Below are 6,680 nucleotides of genomic sequence, written 5' to 3'. Positions count from 1 at the left end.
CTGAATGGGACATCTGTACCCCAATGTTTATTGCAGCAATGGCTACGGTCGCCAAACTGTGGAAAGAACCAAGATGCCCTTCAATGGATGGATGGATAAGGAAGATGTGGTCCATATACACGATGGAGTATTATGCCTCCATCAGAAAGGATGAATACCCAACTTTTGTAGCAACATGGACAGGACTGGAAGAAATTATGCTGAGTGAAATAAGTCAAGCAGAGAGAGTCAAGTATCATATGGTCTCACTTATTTGTGGAGCATAACAAAGAACATGGAGGACATGGGGAGATGGAGAGGAGAGGGAGTTGAGGGAAACTGGAAGGGGAGATGAACCATGAGAGACTATGGACTCTGGGAAACAACCAGAGGGTTTTGAAGGGGCGGGGGGGGGGGGGTGGGAGGTTGAGGAACCAGGTGGTGGGTAATAGGGAGGGCACGTACTGCATGGAGCACTGGGTGTGATGCCAAAACAATGAACACTGTTATGCTGTAAATAAACAAATAAAAAAAAACTGAATGGGAAGAAATCAGAGAGGGAGACAAACCACGAGAGACTCTGGACTCTTGGGAACCAGAATGAGGGTTCCAGAAGGGAGGGTGGGGGGATGGGGTCATCGGGTGATGGGTGTTAAGGAGGGCACCTGTGGTGATGAGCACTGGGTGTCATATGCAGCTAATGAACTGCTGAACACTACAGCAAAAACTAACGGTGCACAATATGTTGGCTAATCGAGCATAATAAAAAATTTATAAAAAAGAAAAAGAAAAGGTATCTGGATTAGTAAGGAAGAACTAAAACTTTTTTTAAAAAATATTTATTTATTTGAGAGAGAGAGATAGAGACAGAGAGAGGGAGAGCCTGGTGGGAGGGGCAGACAGGGAGAGAGTCTCAAGTAGACACCCCACTGAGCACAGAGCCCAGTTCGGGGGCTCGACCTCATGACTCTGAGATGATGATCTCAGCCAAAATCAAGAGTCAGACACTTAACCGACAGAGGTCCCCAGGCGCCCGAGGAAGAAGTCAAACATTCACCCCCTGCAGATGACATGATGCTGTATCGAGAGAACTGTACAGAATCCTCCAAGAAGCTACTAGAACTAATAAGAGAATTCAGTAAGATCGTAGGGTACAAAGTCAATATACAGAAATCCTTTTCAGGTCTGTGCATTAATAATGAAATAGCAGAAAGAGAAATTAAGAGAACAGTCCCATTTATGAGCACACCAAAAATATAAAACACCTAGGAATAAACTGAAGCAACAAAGAGAACGGTCTGTACTCTGCAAAGTATAAAGCTCTGATGGAAGAAATTGAAGACAGCACAAACGGAAAGATATTCCATGTTCATGGATTTTAAGAACAAATACTGTAAAAATAGCCACACTACCCAAAGCAATCTGCAGATTTAATGCAATCCCTATCAAAATACCAACAGTATTTTTCAGAGTTAGAATAATCCTATGGTTTTCACAAAACCAACAAAAGATCCCGAATAGTGAAAGCAATCTTGAAAAGGAAGAACAAAACCGGAGGTATCACAATCCCAGACTTCAAGACAGACTACAAAGCTGTAGTCACCGAAACAATGGGATACTGGCACAGAAACACACACAGATAAGGAGAACAGAATGGAGAGCCCAGAAATAAACCCACAACTGTGTAATCATCACCTTCGACAAAGGAGGCAAGAGCGTGCTGTGGGAATAAGACAATCTCTTCAACAAGTGGTGCCGGGAAAACTGGCCGGCCACATGCAGAACAATGAACCGGGACCACAATCTTACACCAGACACGAAATATACACTTAAACTGGATTAAGGATCTACATGCAAGCCCTGGAACTATAAAAATCCTAGAACAGAGTGCAGGCCGTCATCTCTCTGCCACTGGCAGTCGTGATATTTTTCTAGGCAGGTCTCCTGAGGCGAAGGAAGCAAAAGCAAAAATAAACTACCGGGACATCATCAAAATAAAAAGCTTCTGCAGAGCAAAGGAAACCACCAACAAAACTAGAAGGCAACCCATGGCATGGGAGAAAATGCTCACAAATGACATACTGGATAAAGGGTTAGGATCCAAAATATATAAATAACATATAACTGAACATCAACCCCCACCAAATTCTCCAATTAAAAATGCACAGAAGACAAGAACAGACACTTCCTCAAAGAAGCCGGCCGACAGACACAGGGAAAGATGCTCAATGTTACTTGTCCTCAGGGAAATGCAAATCAAACCATGACGAAATACCACCTCACACCTGTCAGAGTGGCTGAAACCAAAAACGTGGGGAACGGCAGGTGTCGGCGAGTGTGCAGGAAAAGGGGAGCCCTGGGCACTGCTGGTGGGCGTGCAAGCTGGTGCAGCCGCTGCGGAGAATGATAGGGCGGTTCCTCACAAAACCCTAAAAACGGAACTACCATGTGATGCGGCCACTGCACTAATGGGCATGCACCGAAAGAATACAGAAACGGTAATTTAAAAGGCAGATGCGGGGGCGCCTGGGTGGCTCAGTGGGTTAAAGCCTCTGCCTTCAGCTCAGGTCATGATCTCAGGGTCCTGGGATCGAGCCCCGCATCGGGCTCTCTGCTCAGCAGGGAGCCTGCTTCCCTCTCTCTCTGCCTGCCTCTCTGCCTAGTTGTGATCTCTCTGTCAAATAAACAAATAAAATATTTTTTTAAAAAGGCAGTTGCGCCTCTGTGTTTAATGGAGCATTACCGACAGCAGCCATTGATGGGAACAAGCCCTGTGTCCACAGGTAAGACTCACAGAGAAAGAAGATGTGGAGTTTGTATACAAAGGAACATTATTCACCATAACAACGAGTGAAATCATGCCATTTGCAATGACATGGATGGATCTAGAGGGTACAACACTAAGAAGAAGTCAGAGAAAGACAAATATCACATGATTTCACTCACAGGTGCAACCTGAAAAATAGAACAAATGAACAAGGAAACAGACAAACCAAAACCAGACTCTTGACTCTAGAGAACGAAGTGGGGGTTTCTAGAGGGAAGGTGGTGGGGAAACATGGGGTTGGGGATGAACAGACAGTTACTAAGACGAGCAATGAGTAACGGGTACAGTGGTTGGTCACTGCATGACACGCCGGACAGTAACGGGACACTGCATGTTAACTCCGCTGGAACCGAGATTTTATAGCAAGGGGCCACTGTAGCCTGTGAGCACAGGATGCTCGGTGTATGCTTGCATACGGAATGCTAGGTACCTACGTGGGGCATGTGTTCCGAGTGTATGTGATTCAAAGTACATTTCTTTATGTGCAGACGGACATCGCTACAAACGTGTCTGTCCCTACTGTTTCGTTTGCGCAGTTACACCTGACGGATCCTGTCAGACTTGATGGCAGAACATTCTGACGGCTCCTGACCTGATGCTAATACACAACCAGAGGGACTGCTACTGCCTTACAGGGTTATCCAAACTCTCCGTGTACAACGGAACACGTCTGCCATGTGCCTGTAGCCCAGCTGTGCCCGAAACGTGACTAGGGTCTGCCAGCCGGCATGTGTATGACCACGATATGGGACACTTTAGGTCTCGTACAAAATCTTTCCCTTTTCTCTCTCCTCCCTCCCTTGTTCCGACACGACGGAAACCTTAACTGTTTTGTTATTTTACACAGGACGTTATTCGTACTTTTTAGTTTCGGAGCACATCTGGGAAACGTCAGGAGGCATCCTTTTAAGGACTTGGTTGAGACTTGAAGAAAAGCATTGTATTTACATACTCCTCTGCTCTGTATGCAATGGCTCACCATGCTGGAGTTGGCCAAATTTGCAGGGTCCCCCCTTGTCACGACTTCCTCTCAAAAGGCCAGTCAGACGGTAAATGTGGAAGTCTAAGCTAGACGGCTTAAGACACAAACAAAAAAGAAGCTCCTTTGCAGGCTGGATGTCACCGAGCACTCAGTACCCACTGGGTCAAATCAGATTGCAAAGTGAAGATGCATTTTTGGGAGGATTTCACGTGGGCAAATGCTTCCCAAGTTTCAAAAACACATTTGTGTAGAAAATCAGGGGTCACTGGATGAACAAAGTCAAATGACGAATGTCGATGTTGAGCAATGACCTTCCTAAACTTACACAAGGTTTACTGACTGATGAGTAGACTAAAGAGCCCATACTCTTGCTGGTCCACATGAAGAGAATGACGATTCTTTCCCAAATGTATTGCATGCAATGACTGAAGATTTCATAATGGGAGTATTTACTGGAACGCTGTTCCGCAAGGCAGTCGTTTGCAGGACCAGAGAAGCAAAGCATTTCCACGCCTTCTTTAATGCCAAGTTCCCTTAGAACACTTCCTTCATGCAAAATGGCGGGTGTGACTCTGGTTCCAGGCTGAGGAGGAGATGCCACCGGGCTGTGATGCCCGGCTGACACCGTGTATCACACTGTTCCCTGACACCCTCGCACAGGTTCCCAGAAGAGCTACGGAGCTGAAGCCCGAACCAGATCCTGCTCACGCATCAGGGGAGGCACAGACGGGCGGGCCCCCAAGTGCAGGCATGAGCACCCCTCTGCAGTGTGCACAAAAGACTCCAGGACCTTCCTGGCTGAGCATTCCCACGTCTGCATTAGCGCTGGGGCAGCGCCAGCTCCCGCAAGGGAGGGCTGGAGCCAAAAACTCTCTCCAGATGATGACAACTTAGCACCTGTGAACAGCAGTGGAAAGCTGCAGGGGAGTCATGGAGAACAGAGTCTGAGTCCTGCCAGGGGGCCTGGTGGCTCTGGGAAGCTCCCCGCCATGGAAGGTAAGATCGGCGTCCATCGGCATGCCTTGCGCTTGACCGAAGCTCAGCCGAGAACCTGCAGTGTGTGTTACTGGGAGAGGCACGGCGCTGTCCGTGAAGTCCCTGACGAGTCCTGAAAGCTGCATCTTTTGCGTGAACGTTTTACCGCCATGAGGAATCATTCGCGAAGGTCGCTGTTTGTTGGGGTGATGTCGTCATTGTCATTGTCTTCTTCCCCCACCCCTTCCCCCAGAACCTTGAGGACTGGGCTGGAGGCAGATTTCTGGATGTCTACCCAGATTCCAAAGACAAGAAATCTTGAGTCACAGAGGCAAAGGCTGGGCTTTGCAGCTGGGAGGGGGCCTTCCCGTCAGGTCGGCATAAAGACAGAGAGTTTATCCGCATCCACAGACAAAGCTCTGTCAGCCTAGCGATGCCTGTGCAGCTGTTGGCCCAGCTTAGGGATGAGTCCCTAACGCAGGGGTGGGGGGATGTAAGCGGGAGATCCAGTGACAAACACAGGCGCCCAGTCCGAAGCAGGACCCAGGTGGGAAGGCAGACAACGGTGTTTGGGGGCTGCCCAGGGTACATCTGAGAACTCAGCGCGGTGACTCATCCAGGCATCACTCCCCAAGTTTTTACGAGAAAGCCAAAGTCTGCGCATCACGGTCAGTGGCCGCACGCCATCACTCATCGGAAGGCTGCGTCACACCCTGCCAATCAGCACTGGGGGCACTGTCCCGCGGTCTTCCGGACCTTCCCGCGCAGTACACAGAACAGGACGAGCACAGCCGAGGGACGTTCGTCTCTCCCCGCCCCGCTCCCTGCGGCAAAACCTCTGCCGCCTGCTACGCCATCAGCTCTGTGCGAGGACAACCTGCGTCCTCGACTCCCTGCGCCCGGAAAGCCTGAGGAGGAGAGGCCCGGCCCAGGGCACGCGCTCTCTCGCCGGGTCGTCCCCCAGCCTGGAGCCGCCTGATGCTTGCTGTGCACCTCCGTCTGCGCCCGGCTGGCCGGGGGGTACCGAGTGCTCCTCCCAGCATGGGACTCCCGTCTCCCCGCCTGCCTTTCTGCTCCATGGGCGGGTCCAGTCCTTACCCTGAGCGCATCCAAATGGCCCGGGATAATGTCCTGTTCTCAAGTCAGCCGAGGAGCAACCTCACTCCTATCGGCAACCGTCGTCCTCCTTGCCGGGGAAGGTGACATTCACAGGTTCCAGGGATTTGGATGCGGACGAGTCTGGGAGGCCACCGACCCGTCTGCCAGTAGGTGAAGGTGCACTCAGGGGAGACCATTCTCACAGCAGACACAGGAGACCAGCACGAACTCAACATGCGGGCTTCCCATTGCTTCCTCCCCTGCTCGGCGCTGCGAGCTGCTCCTGACTGCCGGTTTCCGCACCCGGGCATGCTCCCGCGATGCTTCTGCTGAGGAAGTCTCTTCTGTTTGCAGGAAAACTCAATCACACCTCATGCATTTTCTCCAAGCTGCCTCTCGCCTGTGGATGGCTTATCGCCCTTTCCACATCCGTGCAGAGAAATGCAGCCGTTCCTTGTAGTGAGAATGTCACTCTTGGAAAACCATCATTGTATGACCCTGTTCCTCGGGATGGCGTCTGAGGGTTGATGTCCCCCCAACGTGTCACTGTGTTCTTGATCGTGTATGTGTCCCTGTACATAGATCTGTCCTATGCAGTCCCAGCAGTTTGGGGCTGGGAGTATGTTCCTATTTCACTTATATTCAAAGATACATGTTCTTGTAAGCTATGACTTTATTTAAGCATATATTTGAATATGAATATGTATGTATGTCTCCTCATCCATATTCTGTAGGTAGACGTGCAGGCAGTGCTGGGACGCACATTTAAAACCGATTCCAGAATTTATTTAAGCATTTTTGAATATGAATATGTATGTA

The sequence above is a fragment of the Meles meles genome, chromosome X, assembly GCF_922984935.1.
Source record: "Meles meles chromosome X, mMelMel3.1 paternal haplotype, whole genome shotgun sequence".
NCBI classification, from domain to species: Eukaryota; Metazoa; Chordata; class Mammalia; order Carnivora; family Mustelidae; genus Meles; species Meles meles.
This window is presented reverse-complemented; position numbering follows the sequence as displayed.